General features: G+C 42.5%; 2 protein-coding genes across 4 annotated transcripts in view; one reads left to right on the top strand and one right to left on the bottom strand.

Moving 5' to 3' along the window:
* Positions 1 to 4,426, bottom strand: part of B4GALT4 (beta-1,4-galactosyltransferase 4) — a 32,644-nt gene extending 28,218 nt beyond the window's left edge. The window contains exon 1 of one of the 3 annotated variants that reach the window (XM_026054724.1): positions 4,376 to 4,426. The gene's annotated coding sequence lies outside the window, so the exon portion shown is untranslated. Of the gene's footprint in view, positions 1 to 2,854; positions 2,930 to 3,223; positions 3,243 to 4,375 lie in introns of those variants that run through there. The other 2 variants (XM_026054726.1, XM_026054725.1) reach the window with 2 other exon arrangements.
* Positions 4,427 to 9,612: 5,186 nt separating this feature from the next.
* Positions 9,613 to 21,547, top strand: part of TMEM39A (transmembrane protein 39A) — a 25,124-nt gene continuing 13,189 nt past the window's right edge. The window contains exon 1 of the mRNA XM_026054718.1: positions 9,613 to 9,742. The gene's annotated coding sequence lies outside the window, so the exon portion shown is untranslated. The remainder of the gene's footprint in view (positions 9,743 to 21,547) is intronic.

Raw genomic sequence — 21,547 nt, 5'->3', positions numbered from 1 at the left:
TGTGAAAAAGAAAAAGGTAAAACAGATTTCTGCTCACACAAGAATCTCATGAATAGGAAAGCTAAAGTTAAGATTCAGCTTGGCAATATTCTACCTTCTTCTGGCAGCTGCTGCCTTGCTGGAGTGGCATCAGCCAGTATGGTTGCCAGATGTCACAGACTACACTATATAAAAAAAGAACAACAACAAAAAAAGACCCACCCCCTCCAAAAAAACCAACCAAACAAAAAACCCCTACAACAATGCTAAAACACATTTCTGGACAAATTCTTCACTCATCTTTCTTTGCACAGAAAATAATATAGCCAGTTAAACTACATCTGAGAAAGGCATGGAATTAAATCAGTGCATATTCTTACTGCAGCTTTAAGTACTTCAGAATACTTTTTTTTTTTTTTAAGCCAAAGGATCAGTCACAGATAGCCAAAGCCATATAGGACTGAAATTGAGGTAAGAAGTAGAGATCTATGGCTATTTAAATACATTTTAAATTTTTAGTTTACAAGTGTCTATCTGTAAACCACATTGTAAAAAGTGAAAACTAATAATTATAATTATACAAATATCATGAATGCATAACTGAGAACAGAATCCCATTCTTTATTTCTCATTGAGGTACTTCTGTATGAAAACTGCACCAGAGACACTCCAGTTGAAGTTTTTAACAATTTAACAATTTCTTATTTTTGCAGTCTTCTCTCAGTAAAGATTGTACTAGGCACTAACAATTTATAAAGGCAGCTATAAGGAAACAGGGTAGACAGCATGATTTTGTTAAGCTGTTAAACGTACAGGACCTTTTCCATATTAGAACACAATTCAGAGCTATGCAGATTTTCAGCCCAATTACAGATTTTTTTTGTGCAGGAGAAAACTTCCAGATGTACAAAATAAGAGCTCTAAATCAGATTCTTCAGGAATGCTAGGGCTTAGAACAGTGTTTGACAGGATTCCAAACTGCTTGAGCAATTCTCGTTCAAGCTAGTGATGAGCAATTGTATTCAAACAACTTCTGGCGGTAATTCTAAAAACTTACCATGGTACCACCAAGAATCAGGATACTGTTGAACCTTTTGGACAAGCAGCTAAGTAACAGCTCAGGCAGCAGGAGATAGTGCATCTCTCTCCCCCCACCGCCTTACTAGTCTCTCATCTGATCTTGCTGGGGGTCTGGAGAGCAGACTCTCTCCTTCCTCAGGGTAAAGGAGCTCCCATTCCTCTAACAGCCCTCCTGCTCACACAATCCCCAGCCACTCCACACAAACAGCAGCTGGGCTCTAGCTCTTTCCAGGAGCAAGAGACAAAAAGGAACACTCTCAGCTCAGAAGAGGAGTAGGGGAAACCTCTGCCACCCTCCATTTCCTCACCGTTGTACAAGTCTTGTCGCCCTCTCCCCTTCTAGCTGATAAATCAGATTAGCTGCAGAAGTCTGGAAGAATGAAAGAAGTCAACTACAGGACTGGAGACAGAGGTACAGCAGGGGGGACACAAGATTAGCACTGCAGATGCCCTAGCCATGTCAGTTCCTACAATTTTGGTATCGTTTGGAAATGTGTGCATTTAGAATCATCATGATTATCAGTTCAAGAGGATGAGCTGAATTATGATGGATGATAACTTTATCCCACACTTCACTGCCTGACAAATAAATACTACCCAGAAGATCTTGCTCTCAGCAGCAGCTGAGATATGGAATACGGAAATAAACATTGGAAAAAAAGAACATTTAAAGACTCCAAGAGGACACAATTGTAGCTGTAAGGTACATTCCATGTATGTATACCAAAGCAATTCCAAAAGAAAAAAAAAAGTACAGATGCACAATATTTATAAAAACACCTAAAATACGTTAAAAATCATAAAGAAAGAGGAGATGGAAACTCTCCCCCACTGTTTTATAATATTTTCAAACTCCCATTTATACACAGCACTACAAACACAGCTTTTGAAACCAAAAAAATAGCTAGCACCATTATATAGCCTGCTGGGTGACTTTTGGCCTACATATTTGCCTGAGGAAGCAGTTTTTGAGCTGAACCCTTGCATCAAGCAGATGGTCATTTGACCAAACTTCAGAATCTTGAGGCATATCATCTTCAACTAGCAAAACCCAAGTTCGCAAAACTCATTCATACACCTTAGGGTTAGGATCATGTAATAAAAAATAAAAATCAATTATAAATAGATTGAAATCAATTTGAAATAAAAATCAAAATATTTTTTTCTGCCATACTATTTAAAAGAGAAGAACATGGAGTCTCGAAAAGGAAAGACTCAAACCTTCTGAAGTTTAAGTTATAAATTTCTTGGAGCAAACTAGAAACATACTTGTGAAAATTAAAGACAGCTGTTACAAAAAAATACAGTGAAATAACCACCTAAATCAAAAACATGTTCATGCAGATATCGTCTATCAAACTCATTAAAGGTGTTTATCAAGAACAATCATTTTTCAGTAGCGTGGATGAAAGGTGATACTTCACAGTGTTAAAGAAAGGTTAATAAATTTATCTCACTAATTAAAGAGTCACAGAGAATAAAACGAAACTCAGAAGCCCTGCTTTCCAGCATCCTAAATCTGATCAGAGTATTTATAATTAACAAAAGACTTAAAGAATTGTCATTGAGTTGCAGAGAATATATACTTTAGAGAAAGAGCATCTGACATAACACTACAAGACTTACTAATAAAAAGTAAGCATAACATTTTAAATTTAAAGAAGTCCTAAAGCTTGTTTCCTTTCTTCTTTTTTTTTCCTCTTTTTTTTAATGTTAGCCATCTCAACGGCATCAAAACTTTACCTTTCTTTTCTCTAACCCCCCTTCTTGAAAACTGAGATCTAGAATGACTCACCTATCTCTTGGGAACTTCCTTAGCTCTTCAGTGAAGGGGTAGAAAGAATGTTAAATCCATAAAGGTATCTTTGCTGCTATCTGAGTCAAGTAGGTGTTAAAAAAACCCTATCATATATAATAAAAATTATTACTCTCTTTAATAGAGTATTGCTATCATGGTGCTGTGAAAGTCTTAAGTCTACTAGGTTTCTAATTTTATCAGAGCTATAATTTAAAAAAGCCACTTTTGCTACAACTCAGAAAACAACCCCTCCCAAATACTCCTGTTAGTACTCCCACTTCTGCTTTCCCCTCAAGGCCTGCAATCATACATTCATCATGAGGAGCCCACCTGGGGCATTTTCATGAAATGAGGTCTCCGACAAACCTGTGCATGTGCCCTCTTAACCCTCTGATCATTAATAAGGATCCTCCAAAATAACACCTGGGGGAATGAGCAAAGGAGTTTACGTTACAGCAACGAGAACATTCATTTTATTGAACTGTATGACTTGCCTGTGCTTCAGATTCTCCATCTGTGAAGTGGAGGAAATAAAACCTAGTGGAGTACTGAACTTACCTTATTACAAAACTGTTCAAAAGCATCAATTAAAATGAAAACACCACTGGACCAAGTCCATCCTCCAGACTTATAATCTCTAAACCCAATATGGTAAGCACTTAAGCCTCTCCATAATTTTTTGATATGCCATTATTCTCAATTTATCAACATGCTAACACAGTAGTATAATGTTACACTACAACGAAGTTCCATATCAAAGTAAGCATTTTCAGGATCACAGCCCAGATTCTTTCCTTTGACATGTTAGTATAATTTCAAAGGTGCTACCTGTAGATTCAGAGAACGACTGAACAGTGACCAACTGCAGGATGGGGGCCAAAGTGTTTTCAACATATTAAACGTTCAAAAATATTAGGCACAATTAAACAATTGTCCTTAACGGTTTTGCTAACGATTTAAAACTGAAGTGATCCTTGAAAGCCAGTTAGCTGCTAAGATTTGGGCTGATCTTTTTCATCCCTCCATCGCCAATTTATACCAGTTTCGTCCACATTTCACATTTACATTCTTACGGCTGCAGCCTCTCCGTCATACCCATTGCAGCTGCTGGCACGTGTATCCTCATAAGACATTTAACCGAGCGGCACGTTTCCATCATTTGTCGGATTTACCGAGATTCGTACTTACACGAGCCAAACTTTAGGGCAAATAGGAGCTGGCACCGCCCTGCGAGCCCGCCCGCCCGCCGCGGCACCCGCCGCGCCGCGCCGCGCAGCCGCCCTCCACGCAGGCGCAGCTGCCGCGGAGCAACAGCGCGCCCCTCCCCCCCCCGCCACCGCCGCGTCCGCTCCCAACGGCTCCCCAGGGCACCCTGTTGCCGTTGAGGACGGGGGGGAGGGGGAATGGAGGCGGCGCGTCGGCACCGTTGCCCCTGGGGGCATCGGTCCCTCCTTGCCGAAGGGAAGGCGGAGGCGGGCGGCGGCCCGGCGGGGGACGAGACCCGCAGCCGGTCCTTACCTGTCAGCCGCCCTCCCTGTCGCCGCGCCACCGACTCCCACCCAACTCCCCCGCCAACCATCGAGAGCGAGCCTAGAGCGGCCGCCTCCCGCCACAGAGACCCCCGCCGGAAGGATAGACCAGCCCCGCCGCGTGCGGGGGCAGCCGTTGCGCCGTCCGCCATGGCGGCCCTTGGCCACGTGCGGCGCAACGCAGCGGGCCCGCAGGCCTTAGCTGCTTCTTTGCTTTAGCAGCGCAGAGCAAACTCGGGAGGTATAATTTAATCAGCACAGGTCAGGTGTGCCGGTGTTTAAATATGCTGAGGATATTTTATGGCTGCATACCAGAGACTGTGCCAGCTTCTGTGATTTCCGGGAGCGCGAGGACCGTTCGCTGAATTCTCTGGGTTTGAAGCTCCAGGAGAGCTTTGAGGGTTTTGACATCACAGCGCTTGCGTTTCTTGTATTTGTGGAGAGCTGAGTTTCACTTTCTCGTAAAATGTATCCTATTCAGGACTTCTATAAAGTGAAGTTATGTCAGACTTGGCAGCACTTTCAGAAATCTCAGAAATCAGGACTTAAGATACCTGCTTTCAAAATGTAATTGCTTGTTAAAGAGAAATGTGTTCTCCTTCCTTAATCCAAAGTGGAATTATGAAAGGACTTTTGCGTCCAAACCCTGATGTACAAACAAACCCCCTTGAAGTATGCATGCCCACGTGGGTATCTGCAGATGGTTGAGAGTGTTTCTTCAGCTGTTACTGGTAAGACTTGTTAATATTTTAAGAATTAAAAGCTTCAAAATCAAAGGTACTTTTGCCTGCAGTATATTGCAAGCTAGATATGTTAAATACAAATTAAGTCACCCTTTGGGTTAACCGAAGTTTGTATCGCTACAGTGCAAAATTTGCTGTTTTCCCGCCGACAACTTTTCAAGATAAACCAAACAAGAAACAATCACTTTAAAGTATTTGTTCAAAACACCAAAGCTGTTTCACTGACAGTGGCAAGAAAAGCCTGGCTGGCTGGCTGGGTAGGCATTCCCGAGCAGGCCCTCTGGCGGCTTTTGCCCTCCGCACTGTGGGATGGCAACCGTGCTCCCCTGCTGAGTTCTCAGCTTTAGGGGAGGCCTGCATACATTGTACATGCTCAGCAGGAGCTGGAGCAGGATTACATTTCATCCAGACCTCAGAAAGGCTCTAGATCTGTAGCACCCAAGAGTAATCTGATGTCTTCCACTAAAAAAAAAGAAAAAAGAAAGAAAAAAAAAACCTCAAGAAAAAAGCAAAATGCATCTTTTGAGGTAAGAAATTCTTTTTGTGAAAAGAACCAGAGAGGAGAAAATCTTCTGTTTAAAAGTGTAAGATATTAAACAAAACAAAATGCTGCAAATGTTTTTGCAAGAAAGAAAATACCTGCATCAAAACTGTCAGAATTAGATCTGAAGGAGAATGAACTATGGTCCTATATTTCCTCAGCTTATAAATAGTGCAGGATATTGGTAATCCAAAATTAAAAGACATATAGTTAGTTGTCCAGGGCTGTGCACTTAAGATGACAGTAAGTGGCACTTGGTAAAAATTATACGAGTGACCTCTGCTCTAATGGTTTCATTTACACCCATTGATATTTTTAGTCTGGCTTTCTAAAGAAATTAGATTAATACTGTGTGATTGTCAAATCCAGATGCTACTTGCTGATTGTGATCAAATTTATCAAAGTGGCATCTTTCTTAAAGACAGTAAGATTCTGGAAGTACTGTGAGAATCAGAACTAGGTACAAGGAGATCTGAAGTCACTTCTCTACTGAGAGAGGGACAGAGCTTTAGCCTTTCTGTTTGACCTGGCCAAGAGTCTATTGGCATTATCCACCCTGTTAGTCTGCATACATACTACGGATTTAATCAGCATGTGTTTAAGTTCCAGCACCCTCAGCAAATCCCATTCTTACCTATTCTACAGGACAAACAAAGATAGGTACAGGAATGGTAAGACCTGAAACTACTATAGTGGTGGTCTTGCAGAATAGGGAAAAGGAGAGGAGAGATGGCCAAATGTCCATGGGACAACACTGAAAGGAAATCAGGATATGTGCAGAGGACCTACAGTTGTTGGGTAGACTTGGAGAAATGAGACAGAGTGTCTCCCCTCGAGACTCTTCCCTCATCTTTCATATTCTGTCTGAGCTTCTCCTTGTTCCTCAGTACCAGCTTCCTTAGCTCAGTCTGGATTAATTTCCTCTCAGGTATTAGGAGAGCAGGGACCAAAGTTTCACAAATCCTTCTCTCTGATGGATTCAGGGATAAAAATACAGCACAGCCACAAAGACCCTGGCAGATAAGTGCAAGGAATTTCTGAAACAGATTTATCAAGGACTGATGGGAAAAAATTCTCATTCCCCAATTGTCTCAGGCTCATACTGTTTGCCTGCAAGAGTCAGAAAGGGAAAGAGGAGGCTTCCAGGTCTCTGTAACACTTCATTGAATTCTGTATTAAGTAGTGTGTTGGGGTATGTATGTTTACAGTATATCTGTAAAATATCCAGAGTTGTTGTCAGGTCACTAGCCTAAATTTTACAAATAACATGATAAAGTTATTTCTTTGAGTCAAAATGTATAGTAACTGTAAGATTCATATGTATGTATCCAGACTTAGACTGATGTTCAGCTTTGTGTCTAGGAAGGAATTTCCCCCCATCAAATTAGCCCAGACCTCTGTTTCTTACCTTACTGTGCAGTACTGCACAGTAAGGTAAGATCAGCTAAGATCTCCTGGACATGTTGTGCATAAGTGGCAGCTTTCCATTACAGCATGGGCCTCAGGCCTAAGAAGCACCTGGACTGAGGTTGAGAACAATTTATTTTCTGAACACTTCACATTTTGAAAAATGGGAAACCCAAGTTTGGATTTTTTCCTGGTGATCTGGAACAGGAAAATTCTTTGGGAGATTTTCTAATACAAGGTGTATGTATATTACACAGAGTTTGTCACTGATGAGTGATCCAGAGATACAGACACAGGGACTATGACTGGTCTGCTGCTAGAACTGGGATGTCACTGGTCATTTCTGTGGCTATCTATGGCCAAGCGAAAGGGAGAAAGATGAGCAAAGCTGACATATGTAGTCCTAGCAGGAAGTGAGGCATATGTGGTCAGCAGAATGCACCACCTGTAGTCTGTTTTGTAGACGTGAAAATTAATTGAGGATGCTGTTGAGACTGATGGGAGGAAAATGTATGTATGTATTCTAGATCGGAAATCAGCCCGACCATACTGATAAGCCAATGAGACCATATCAGAGCCCCTTTATGCCATTTATCATAGAAAAACCTGGCCTGATCAGCAAAGGAGTTTGCCAGGCCTGAGTAACCAAGTTCTCAGCGTAAAGCTTGTAAGTAGTGTGTCCCCAGGCAGAATTGTCTACAGCTCACACATGGTACAGAGGATTAGACAACAGGATTCTGGACTGAATTCTGTGATAATGTAACTCTGTCTTTCAAAAGGGTGATGTGAATTACTCAATAGGAAAAGATGGAGTTTACCCTGAAAGTTAAAAATAACAAATTTTACACTGAGTGAATTTTAACAAAGACAAACATCATTAGGCTGACAGCGGGCCAACTAAATTTCAGCCCAAAGAATGAATGTTTGGGACCATGAAAATAAATGGGTGGAAGGCTAGAAAGCAGACTTTTGCAGATATTTGTCAAGTTATTTCAACTGAACTTTCATCTCTTCCTTAGTTTTTGGCTATTGCTGTATGGGAAACGAGGGACAATCTCCTTTTTGTCAGCCTTGAGTGTAATTGGGTTTCAAGATTATCTCTTTTCTCCATTATTTCCTCTCTCTCACTCGGCATGTTATGACATGACCTTTTTTTCAAACAGACTGGAAGAGTATTCTTCTTGTTACTGTGAAAGATAATCATTCAAAGGGATACCTTTTCACCAGTACAACCTCTTTGCTTTGGGATAGCATCTACCAGCTGGCCCAGAAGTCCCTTTCTGAACCCTGCACTAGACGGCCTGTAGTTGGTTTAGTATCAACTTACCTTCGATTATATGCTGCCGCTTGGTGGCTATTGCAAATATTACCCAATACTCCTTCCTCCCAGTTTATTTTTCACTGGGTGTCTCTGCCCATGCCTTACTGCTGTCCTGAGTACCTGTATGAAAGAAGAGTAACCTGCTTCCATGTTCAGGTGGTCCAGGTCTTCTGGCATCTGCATCACATTTCATCCGGAGGTGGCAATGCAGCAGGAGTTTTCAGCTGTTGTTGTTCAGTCATGGGATAAATAGCTTTTGCTGACTGTAATGAAGCAGTGAATTATATTTTTGGCCTCTTGTGATGCAAAACGTCTAGCTTTCTGGATTTATTATTACTCATGACTCTATAGCAACAAAAATGTACTTGGCACGGCAAATTGCAAATGAAGAGACAGAGTGTCTCCCCTCGAGACTCTTCCCTGAGTCTAGCCAACGTGTGGATGATGTATGGGTTTAAACAAACAGCCAGAAGGATGAAGTAGCAGCAACACTGAGCACCAGTTTTGAGTTACTTTCTGAATTGTGCTTGATTTGTATTAGCATTGCAGAGAGACATGAAGGACTGGCACCACTGAGTTATTAAGGCCTCTGGGAAGGAGCATGTTTTCAGGACTGGAGAAAGGAAACAACTTGTTGGCAGTGCTGGAGAAGGGATTTCGGGTAAGAGGGAGCAGAAGGGCATCAAGAATGTGATGATCTCTGCACTTCTGGAGCAGAGGAGGCAAGGAGGGGGCACAAAGACCAGGAAAAGAGAGCTTGAGGGAGTTTCTTCTGCATAGACCAAGACTCAGCTTGGCTCGTCCTGAACACTGTGGTGACGCGCAAGCCTCACTCGCAGTTTTGACATCACACCCGTGGGACAGGTGCCGCCGCCTCCCCCCCCTGGGCCGGGCCGGGCCGGCGGCGGCGGCGGCGCTGGCGCTCTGCCACCACCAAGATGGCGGCGCGGCGCGGCCGCCACCAAGATGGCGGCGCGGCGCGGCCGCCCCGCCCCCGCGGCGCCGCTCCCCTCGTGGGCCGGGCGCTGCCCGCCGCCGCTGCGGTGGTTGCTGCCGCCGCCGCCTGTCGCCCTGTGATGAGAGCATCAGCCCTCACTGCCACGTCTCCTGGGCAGCTGCGGCGGCGGCGGCGCGGGCAGCCGCTGTGCAGGGCAGCGCCGCGCCGCGCCGCGCCGGGGGCGCCCAGGGGGCTCTGGCCGCCCGTGCTGCGCTGCGCTGCGCTGCCGGGGGAGCGCCCGGCCCGGCGCGGCCCGGCGGTGGGTGTGCCGGTGCCGGGAGAAGGGGACTCTCCTCGCAGCCCATGTCTGAGCTGCGCCGCCGCCTGCCCCGTCGGCGCTTGGATGTGTGAGTACGGCGCCCGCCGCCTCTCCCCGCCGCGGCGGCTTTTTCCTGCCTCCCGGGAGCCGGCGGGGGCGAGAGGCCATGGGGGCCGCTCCCTCCCCCCGCCCGGGCTGCGGGGGCTCCCCGGGGCGGCCGGGCTGCGTGCCCCTGCCGGCCCCGCAGGCTGCCGCCGCGGGCATGGCTGGAGCGGTATGCTTTGGGATGTGCTGCAGTTTTGCTTTCAGCGACTCCGGGGCGGGGAGTGTTTGGGTGTTTTGTTTTGTTTTTTTTTCAGTTGGGTTCTTCTTCACTGCAATATTTGGCCCTGAACTTCTGATTTTTAGACGTTTTTTGATACCTAGGCAGTATGTTCGGGTTAGAAAAGAGGTGTAGGCACGTTATTGAAAGACGTGCTCTGAGGATTAAACATGAGAAAGTTTGTTCGGGGCCAGGTGTAGGTTTGCTCTGCGCTTTTAAAACGCTGGCCTTAAAGAGTCAATCCGACAGGGCCATATGACAATACCGCGACAGGGAACAGGCAGAGCTGAGACAGTTCTCTATTTAGCATATTAAAACATAGGCCTAAGCAAATCTAACCTGCAGTAAGATATCATTTCCAGAATTAATGTGTGTGTGTATTTCTGTTGCTGCTCTGTCTTGCACGGTCTTGATCATCTTCTATTGTATAGGATAGTAGTTGCACTGATGGTTTTGCTTATAATACGAGGTAGCTCCTTAACTGTTCTGGGATCGTTTTAACACACAAATGTTTAGCAGAAACAGAAGTAGTTTTGTTTGCAATGTATGGTCACTCTTGTGCATGCCTTTTGGTTGTGAATACCAGGCCCCTCATATCATGGGCATTTGTTATGACTGTAAATGAAGGAACGAGATATCTGTATTCCAGCGTGGCGAGTCATAAACTTTTTAGAGACAAGGCGTCCTTTCTGTAACGAGTTCAGGTCTGTTGACTGGCTGCAATCAGCAGGATTTTTTTGGGGGGGTGGGGGGGAATGCAGTGCTACAGGGCTGGGGCTGGAGTGGTTCAACTCTGGTTTCACAGGATGTCAAGAGCAGAGCAGGAAATGGACACCAAGCCTTTAAACCACCATCTGCTCCTTTGCTCACCTCTCAGCACTTGTGTTTGTTGGTGCTGCTTTGTTTCTGACGCTCATTTCTCCTTCTAGCTGCTTCTCTGGAGCATGGACACCTTCAGCTGAGGTGCTCAGTGTGGCATTTTGATGGCGCTGCTGGTAAAAGCTGGGCCCACTGAAGCCAAAACGTTAGCCAGGCAATGTTGATGTCTACGGGAGCTGTGCTGAATCTTCACCCGCTCCTTGTTGTCCCTTATCAGGCTGGAATTTCTTAAGGTGTGGACACATGTACTCTTTGCTTCAGTTCTCAAGCATCTTTACTCTTGTTTTGCCGTGCAGACCAGCTTGTAGGGTGGGAATGCCATCCAGGGCTAACTTATTTGGAGGCAAAGTGGAGCTAAGGAAATGTAGCTTGGTCAGTTAGTCTTGTCCACTGTGATGTGTACTCCTAGTTTCAAGACCATAGAGCAGCTGTATACCTCCTGTACAAACCATTCGTGGCCATTTCTTGGCAGATCTAGTTACTTGCAGGCATTTGACACCTGATTTTCAGAAAGTCTGGTTATCCACGCTCCCATTGTGCCTGTATTGTTTCAACCTAAGCATTCAAAATCATTGATAATTTAGAAAAGCCAAGCCCCCCCTTCCCTTTTTTTTCCTTTTACTCTGTGTGTCAGTCTTTCTGCCTATAAAATGGGGATAAAACATTTTACTTACTGCTTCTGCAGGGTATGTTTCTATTATAGTGTGAGAAGATTATTTTTAGACCTTCTTAAGAGGTATAGGATAGCACCTTTCTGCAGACCTTCTTAAGATGTATAGGTTAGCACCTTTCTGAATTATTCTTTTCACAGGGACATTAATGCCATCCTGTGACACCTAAGGAAATAAAGCTATTTTCCTCTCAGTGCCCTATCTATATTAGCAATATTTGTGCTGATGTAACATCACCAATGTAGTTACACTGTTATGTATTACTCAAAACCAGACAGGCCTAATCACTTTTTTTGTCTATGTTTTCTTCAGGCATGACTTTTTGATCTTCTGGAGGATTAAATTGTGTGTGTAGAATTTGAGGAATTTTCTGCCGGTTTTGGAATTAGGCAGCAGTGAACATGGATTTTTCTCTTGAGTTGTTCAAATCAATTTCCAATGCAAGTCTGAATATCATTAAACAAACATTTTTTTTTCTTCTGCAGGCATCAAATCTGGATGTTTAAAAATAGAGCAAGAGAATATAAGCTAGAAGTGTTTGTTAAGCTGGCTTCCAGTTTCAGTGAGTGCTCAGCTCTGAAGCTAGTTGAGCACACAGTATTACTCCATAGAGTTACAGCTCCTAAAGATGGTATGGTACAAGACAGTACTGACCGAGGCCTTTCCACTCCTCAGCCTCCATGCTTTCTCTGTGCCTCAGTATCATGAAATCTTGGAAAAATAGTTTTCTCTGTCAGTTACATTACAAGCATGTGGTTCAGGTTTAGTTTATGAACATGAAACTCTGAGTTTATGGATTTGGATTCATACTCTGGATCTAAATGAATCAGAGGTGTTTTGTCAACATAAAGAGGTGTGCATTTTTAGCACTTGTGAAAAATCAGTCCATTTCTGTTTAAACTTTCAGATTTGGTTGAAAGTGTTTACTATTTGAATACCTGGTTTAAAAAATTATCTATTTCTAGCCATTCTTTAGTTTGTCCAATACAAATTTTATGTCCTGTTATGTTTATGGACTGAGAAATACATAGGAGAGCTGAATTAAGCTTGCAGAATCTACTTAAATGCCTGTGTTGTTTAGACTTCATATTACTTGATCTGTTGTACTTAACTCTGCAATACAGTTTTCTGTTATTTAATATATTTCTTTTCCTTTCTTAGGCCCAATTTTTGTTCTTGCACTGCTATTCAGCTGGAGAACTGATGCAGTTTAATGCTGATATTGCAGTGTTAGCTTATGCACAAGAAACGTTAAGGAAGATATGAAGTTATGACAGTCAGTCTTCCTCTTTTCTCAGTGATCCGTTTCCTCTGCCATCTCAGTAATCCACTCTCCGTCTGCAGAGTGTGGCCTATCATGGTAATGGATAGGGTCATGAAGCTAGTGCTCTCCTCCTCTTTGTTCACCTCACCACAAGTAGGTCTCTTGTGCTGAAGGAAACTTTAGCTGATTTTTCTATCTGTATTACAATTTGAAGTGCTTTTTAACAGGTGAATTCTTAAAACTGGAGGTAAATCTCTAGTTGCTGTGTGATGTGGCTGAATCATTCATGAGCTATCATAAACTCAACTAACAGATTTCCTGCCATTCTTTATGCGGTGTATTTATTTGAGTGATTTGGGTGTATTCATTCCAACCTTTTTGGACTTTTTGGACTAAACATGTTGCAAGCGGAAAAAGAGACTTCTGGTGGGAAGAGGGTATTATGCAACCTAGTCAGAAAAGCTGTGCTGGCCAACATGGTGCAGCAGCATCCATGTATGCTGGCAGGTTTGAAATGACTAATTTAAAGCAAAATTATCAGATTTCTGTGGCACAGAAATGTTTTTAAGGGAGCATGCACATAAATTCAGACGGCTAAAATAATAAATAATACTAGGGATTAATATATCCTACTGCATTTTCCTGATGTGCAAGGTTACCTGCTCTACAAACGGTCATATGAGGTTCTGAGTTAGCACTGAGGAAGCAAAGTCCACCAGAGTAAAGGGAATTGAACTGAAGGCCCTTACAGTTTTGCTGGAGACTTGCATAAGAATAGGGCCATGTGAAATGATTGCTGATTAAAACATTACCTATACCTGCTATTTAAGATACAATTAGAGGGGAGTTCATGTATTTTTATGTGTTTTATGCTTTTATGCAAACTATGTTTTCAGGATGATCTATTTAGAATTCCCTATCATAATTTCACTTTTCTGTGGTGTCAGGGATATGTAAATCATCATTGTACTGCTAGTTTCTGATATGAATTCCAGTCTGATGACTTAGAGTAAGGCTCAAGTAATTTGCAGCTGATCTGAATGCACAAGGAAGCCAGGCTTTCAGAGTAGCTGCTAGATGAATTCTGATTAGGTACAGCTAGGCACACCCATCCATGCACAGCACCAGTAAAAGTTGCATTAGATGCCATTAGGAAAAAATGTGAAATGACTTTGAGAAGTATTCCTTGCTCTGTCTTCAAATTCACTGCTACAGATGGCAGATTCCTGCCCTATTTTTAGCTATGTGAGGACAAATAGAAAAATCCTAGTGACTCCCCATGATCTGTCACCATGGTTGATCTCCTTTAAATTAAACATAGGGGTTGGCAGAGGAGCCTAAACAGCAGGAAAGCTGCTTCTGTTTGTTTAAACAAAGCTTGTCAAGAGCACTAAAATAAAGCTATAAAAATCTTCACTGCTACTCACAGAGACCCCTGGGAGGATAAATACTTGCCCAAATATTTATTCTGTTTGGAATAAGGAAGTTGAGGCCCAAATTGATGAAACAACTTCCCTGCAAGTAAATTGAAGAGCATAGATTAGAAAGCAAAGAGTTCCTGGTTTATAATCTTGTACTCGGGCCATTAGACCATGCGTATGCATGGTGTGAGGTTTGGAAGAGAACGCTGATTTCAGTGGCTTACTTGTCTGAAAATTAAAAGATGGGTCTTAAGTATGGTTTTTTTTTTGTTTGTTTTCTTTTCCTTTTTCCCCCTCTCCTCTGGAGTGGTCTGTTTTGCTGTATGTTTGTCCCAATAGGTTGGGGGGGGGGGGGAACAACTCGGTGCCCATATCCCAAATTCCCCATCTTTGACTGTTGCTGTGCACTGCACTGTGTAACAGAGAGCAGTATCTCTGCCTGTCAGTAGTGGCTGTGTTTTAGCAGTGCTGTGCAGATATGCAGTATTTCCAGAAGAACTTTGGTGTGAGATGAACTTAAGAATGCATGTTGATAAATTGTATTAACTGATGACTTTGGCTTTGCCTGTATTGTCTGCTAATACGTCATCTTTCTGATGTAGCTTAACTTTCCAGCCTTTGAATAAGTGTTCCCTTTAAATTGCTTCTTTATTTGCTGCAGTATTAGTCTGCCTCAAAGCTGACCATATGCTAATCTAGCTCTGAATCTATGATACACTAGAAATGCCTAGATATCTTGTAAACCCTCTGGCCTACTGGTAGCCGACTTATGTTATGGAGAAAAATGGAGAGTAGTCATTTCTACAGTGATAAAATGTTTGTTTTTATCTGTGATAGGCTTATGAAATGGGAAGTTAAAACTTCTGTGTTGTTATATATCTGAATCCTGTTTTGGATCTCAAACTCTTTCTGTCTTTCAGATGACAATGCAAGTTGTCTTTGAGAAACATATGTCTAGCCAAGTAATTCCTGACAGCTCTTTAGTTTGACTCTCTTGCTCTCTATGAGACTGGAATTACTATCCCTTTCTCCATATGATTTAGAACATAGGAACTGTAAGACGAAAATAGACCATGATCCAACTAGTTAGGCCTGCATTTCCCTCTGGTGCCGGAAAAGATGAACTTTGCAATTCTTTCTTGCTCTCATGCAAGAACTAGTAAATGTCTTCTTTATTCCCAAATCCAGTTTTTAGCTGTGATCACTGCTGTATATCTCAGTAGAGTCCAAGGAAAATTTTAATATCTGGCTAATCGTGCGATACTGTCCTCTAGGTGAGAAGTATGTTATTGGTCACTTGTAGGTGATCAGCTCCAAGGACTTTGTGTTATCTCTTTTTTTAAACCTAATTGCACTTATCTTCATTCATAAAATTATTATAATCCTTCATTAAAGTCTTACTAAGCTGTTTGCTGTACCATCCTGCAGCAGTTAGTTACACAAGATAATTATATGGTTCTGAAGTATTATTTTATTAGTCTAGAAATTGCAGCTTTGTTCTTCTACTAGACAGACTGTCCTTAAGAGTGCTTAGAGCATGCATCTCCTTTTGTCCAATCACAAAGACCTGACTTTATCTGTATCCTGAAGAGGACCATATTTCCTGCATGCCTCTGGAAATCTCTTCCTCAGACCCCCAGAAATAAGGTATTTGAGGAGATTTCTAAGGAATTTAGGATTCAGGTTGGAAATCTCTGTGCTTTTTAAAAACTGCTTTTTTAGTCTCTTGGATAATTTTACTGGCCTAGAGTATTAAGAACTTAAATATATGTCTCATCTTTCATGAATATGTCTGCTGAATGAGCTAAACTGAATTTACTGCATTTTACCCTGGATATGCTTTCCATGGAAGAATAGGCTTTCCTGCTCCAATTTCTTGAGTGGGTATTGGAAGTACTGTGGCAGCTACAAATGGCAGGTACTATCTTCATATTGTCTTTAGCTAGAGCTTTATTTTCCCCATTCATTTATCTGCTTAGCTCTAGCCTTCCTCCCTGAAGATGCCTGAAATCAGTCATACAGCATTTATGCAGTTCGTGCTAACTTTTTCCCTTTGCTTTTGGGACACGTGCAGAAGACCAGTTGATGGATCCTCTTTGTTTGCCAGAACTGTAACTGTGTGCTCTCAGAAAACCCTGCACTAACTTGGTCTTGCTGGTTGGTTTTGTTATTACAAAGGAGATTCTTAGTCACCGAGCAAAAATTAGTCTTGATAATGAATCACCTGACAGAGGTGATTCACAGCCATGCTTTCATTCTGTGAGTTCAGTGCCTCTGGAGCCTGATCCTTGACTGTGCTTTAGGGTATTTCTGTCTCTGTCCGCACTGACATCTCCCTGTTAATCTGTTGCTCCTGAGAGTTCAGTACGGCGTGAGGATGTGGAAAATGTGCTGACTTCAGAGATGTCTCTCCTAACCGGTTCTGCCTCCCCGCACCCAGCTCTGTGCCAGGTGGCAGGTGTACTCCTATGTTAGCAGGCCGACTTCAAAGGTCCTGTTTACTGTACGCGGAGGGAGGTCTAGGCAAGCCAAATATTTAGCTTTCAGTCTGATAACCTATCAGTTATTTCCTCCTGAAAACTGGGGTTGGGAATGAAAAAGCACTTGGTTGTTGTGTTAACGCTTCTGCGGAAGTTTTGCAGCATCTCGGCTTTAGCTGCAGCAGATGTGACAACGCTAACAAGGTGGCCTCATGATCAAAGCACGGGTGCAGTCATAACTATTTCTAGGCTCTATTCTTGATATTGCATTGTGTTGGGTAAATCAGTTACCAACTTTGCATTTAAGTTTCCCATCTGTCAAAATGTCCTTTTTTTAAAAAAAGATAAAATTCTCACACCTAAAGGAAATTTAAAAAAAAAAAAGAGCCACAATAAGTAGGACTATAGCAGTTCAGAAGAAAACTTGAATATCACACAAATTCACTGATAATTTGCAAAGGAGTTAGGACTGCAGAACAAAAGCCAAATTTGGATTAGACTGATCAGGAACAGTGACTATAACCCAAGAGACAAGGTTCTTTGCTGTGCTTGTTTCAATTCTGGAGACTGATAATGAGAGGGAAGGAAGAAGAGGAGAAAGAGCGAGCTGTTCCTCTGCTAGATAAGTCATAATTATTACAGTATATATTTAATCCCAAAGGTTAGAGAATCCTTTCCTATTTTTCTCCTCCCATCTGTTCAGAAATTATTTCACTAGAGGCTAGTAACTGTCTTTGAAGCCCGTCAGTGCTGCTCAAAGAAGGTTTTATACACAAACCACTGTCTGCCACACAGCGAGTGGTTGTCACCTGTAGCATTTTTTATTGGCACTGGCCATGAGTATCCCCAAAAGTTTTACAGGTACTGGCTGTGCTGCTCAGTGGCAGCACTGGGAGAAAAAGATTTTCACTGAGCCTGGGTGAACTGTCAAGATCTTAAATGGTCCTTTGCCCTTGCGGATGGGAAGCCTGAGTGTCGGAGTTTATTCAGGCGGTCCTTTGAATTCTGTCCCAGGATAGGTTCCTTTATGAAGGAAAATAACGTAGAAGTCAGCGCTCCCAACAGCAGGGGATTAGACACATGATATAGAGTTGGGAGGGACTGTCAGATACTTCGATGCAGGAATGCCTTTGAGATATACTCTGCCATTTCCCATAGCAAGGAAGCCATAGCAGTGACATTGGCTTCTTCTGCACTCCTTGGCTCATCCCTTTCCTGTGCTGCTTACGGTTCTTTATGCTTTTTGTCTTGCACTTGATGCTAGCTGTGGTCCTAGGTATTAGCAGCAGTACCCTGAGGGTCTAGAGATGTTGACAGTGTTGTGTCAGCACTGGTAGCTCCCTGTGCTTCATGTCAGCACTGCCAATGGTGTTCAGCTGTGCCGTGGTGGCAGCCTGCTGGGCTTTCCTGCGAAGGAGTGATGGTGTCAGCTCAGCAGCGCCTCTTCAGATGGCAGGTGTGCTGCGATGTCTGTTTAGCTGTAAAGTGTGGGCACCCCAAATGGAAAATCATGCTAGCAACCTAGATACCACAGGGAACCTCCAGTGTTGTTGAGGAAGAGGCAGGCCGAGTTCCCTCACAAACGGCCACAGAGGCAATGTGTTGCCTCACCCCAAGATGTCACGTGCTCAGGCAGGAAGGTGGCTTTGATGAAGATGGAGGGTTGCAATGAGAGGCCTGTGGTCTTCTTGAGCTGTATTGCTACAAATGAGGGTGGCCGCCACATTTCCCCTTCTGCTCTTAAGAGTATCTGGTTATAGGCCTTTTGGCGTCAAGGAGAACCTCTTGAATGTTTTCTATGCTCTGGCGATTCTCAGACCCCAGTGCAGCGAGCTTCCCAGGAGGATTGGAAGCTTGGAGTTTTCTCCAATTAAAAAGCATTAACGTCATCAAAATAACTGGCTAAGCACTGTAGTGTTTCCAGCAAAGAGACAGGGAACCAGGCAGATTTTTCATTCTGATGAGTCACTGGCTCTCTTCTGATTTGTTTCTTGTAAGTGCTGTTTAGACAGCTGCTGATGCAGGAATATGGTTCTGAGTGATGGTCACTGGGGAGCAGGATGAGGCTGTGTGCTATTTCACCTCTGAACTGGTGGATAGCTTGTCTGCCTAGCTCTTCATCAGTAAAGGCTTGCTTGCAACAGTGGTTCTTGCCTGCCTTGATCCTGCCTCTTCAGGATAGCTGGGGAGCTGATGGTGGGGGCAGGGAGAAATAAAATGTGTAAATATTTCCTGTAGTCCTAAATGAATAAATCAAATCTAAGACGATTTGGTGCATTTCATTCCTGGATCTTCTGTTAACTATATCACAGTTGAAGGTTTTGTCTCTGCCCTGAACAGAAAGTGACCCAAGACCTGTCCATACCCATATTCTTTCCATCTGCATGGACAGGACCACTATTCTGTAGCTGATTCTCAAAGCTTTCTCGAGTGTTTTTATGATGTCCACATCTGCCTAAAAGAGGAGAACTTGAAAACTAGGCTGTTTCTGTTTTGGGGATGTTGAGGAGGCAGGCACTACAAATGTGTGACATTGTTACTCCCAGTTCACCTACAACTTCCCTCAAAACAATGTGGAATCAAACTAATGGACTACAGAGTCTTGACAGGAAAAGTTTTTATCTACTGTTATTCACTTCTTGCATCTGAGACTGTATATAAAATAAAAGATGCTGATGTGCAGCTACAGGGGGACCTACAAAGAGCAAAGGGGGAGCCTGGCAGGCTCCCAGCTTGCTCTGCTGGGTCTTTATGAGAACTTATTATGACTTGGATGCACACAGGAATCTGATCTACTGGAGTAAAAGGTCATGGATGCTTTTTTTTTTTATTTTTTTTTTTAACAGAGTCATTTTTCACACTAGAATGCTTTTTTTTTTTTTTTTTACAGAGTCATTTTTCACACTAGAATCATGCCTTTATAGTTTTCAATTGTTAGTTTAAATTAAGAGGCTTTTCCCTGTGTCTCCTTCCCCCAAAGGAGGACTGTTGTCTTGTTCAAGGCAAAAAATGCCAGCTTACAGTCAAACTGATCTGTAGTCTCGCCACGTTGTTTGACTTGATCTAGGGAGCTTTGATTTCACCTGACTATTGAAAAAAAAAACGTTGTTGGGGAGATCTTGCTCTTACAGATACCTGTGAAACTTGATCAGAGTCCAGTGAAGTCAACAAGTTGTTTGAAGTGTGGCTTTAGTAACTGTACTCATAGGTTAGCCCAATCTATATGTTCATGGATCACTGTGAAAGGGATTATTCAAGTGCATTTAAAGTATAGTGTACTTGCATTAAAGAGAGCTGCTTCCTATATGCATTCTTCTTTTACAAGCAGATGCCAACATTTTACTGGTTTGCAAAAGCAGAGGGTGAAAGCATGATTACTTAGTTTCCAAGTCTCTAAGTTGATGAACATGTAAAGCATACTAACTGAATAATACAAATGAAAGCTGTTAAATTATTTGCATGAATTACTGAATGTGGCATAAAATATCTTGCACTGTTAATACCTCTAATTAGATCACCAGCTTCTGGGTATTGCATCTGTTATCATAAATATCCTGTAGGTTGAATCAGATCAATTATTTTAGCTTGCACAGTTCTTATAATAGCTTAATTTGGCTTGAAGTGGCTTTTAAAGTTATTCCCTTTAGAGTTTTTTCGTCCTTTTCTGCTTAACTGCTTATATAAAGCATCTGGATGCCTTAGATGAATTCTGCATTGTCCTTTGCCCTCTCTGCTTGTCCCATGCATGCAGGGTTGGCAAGAGAATTTTCCTCTGTTTATATTTAATTCCTGAAATATGAGTCTTCGAATTGTTCCCAAATAAAACTCCAGAACATTCTAGAGAAGTTTTTTCTGTAAGCTTTAAAGTATTGATCAGAAAGATAAGGAAGGATTCAATTCTGTTTTGTCACTGGAATCATAATGAGAGTTTTAAGAAGTCTGAATTTTTTTTTTTCTCCAAACACAAACTGTCCAATGTTTGCTCTCTTCTTTCATGCAACTTCACAATTCCATTTGTTCTCCAGGATCTCTTTTATACTTTTTTGCAAGTGACCTTCACATGGGTTTGTACACAACATTCAACAAAAATCAAAATGGCATTTCTAAAGATGAAACTTTGAGAAATGTTTTTTGGAGTAGAGATGCAGCATGAGAAATTCTAATACAAAAGAAAGTTTTCAGATGGAGCGTTTTAGAATAGTTCTCTTGCAAGCTGTGTTCATGGTGACAGTGATGTGACTCATTCAACAAACTTCCTGGCACTTCTGCCAGCTATGATTTCTCAGGATTTTAAAGGAGGTGATAATTGAATTATAAATAGAAGATAGGCTTTATCTGTAAATTTCAAAACTAGATTCAGAGCTTCCAAAAAAGCACTCCCACCTTTTGGGAGCCTGGGTTGGTTCTGGCTGTAATATTTTTGCCAAAAGGGCAACTGATTAGTGTCTCTGGAAACACATACACAGATGTCCTTGTAGTGAAATGTTCACCCTCAATGTCTTGTTTCGGTACAGCATGCTCAGTTGGAATGACTTCAGGATTAACGCTCCAGTTTAAGTTGTCATTCTCTTATGTCTGTTAGCCATCAAAAACTTAACTTGACTACCAAAATCCTTGCAGTGTCATGTGTGAGATTCATGAAATAAAAGCAAAATTATATAGGAAGTGGTGAAGTCTGTGCCAGAGAATCCAGCTTTGTTATTGACCTTCTGAGTGGCCCAACCTCTCTCATACTAGTTCATTTTAAGGAATCACAGAATCGCTGAGGTTGGAAGGGACCTCTGGAGATCATCTAGTCCAATCCCCCTGCTCAAGCAGGGTCACCTAGAGCATATTGCACAGGATTGCATCCAGGC

This window comes from Apteryx rowi, unplaced genomic scaffold (genome assembly GCF_003343035.1).
Source record: "Apteryx rowi isolate R43461 unplaced genomic scaffold, aptRow1 scaffold_961, whole genome shotgun sequence".
NCBI lineage: Eukaryota > Metazoa > Chordata > Aves > Apterygiformes > Apterygidae > Apteryx > Apteryx rowi.
Note: the sequence above shows the minus strand (reverse complement) of the source record. Positions and strands in the feature narration are given on the sequence as shown.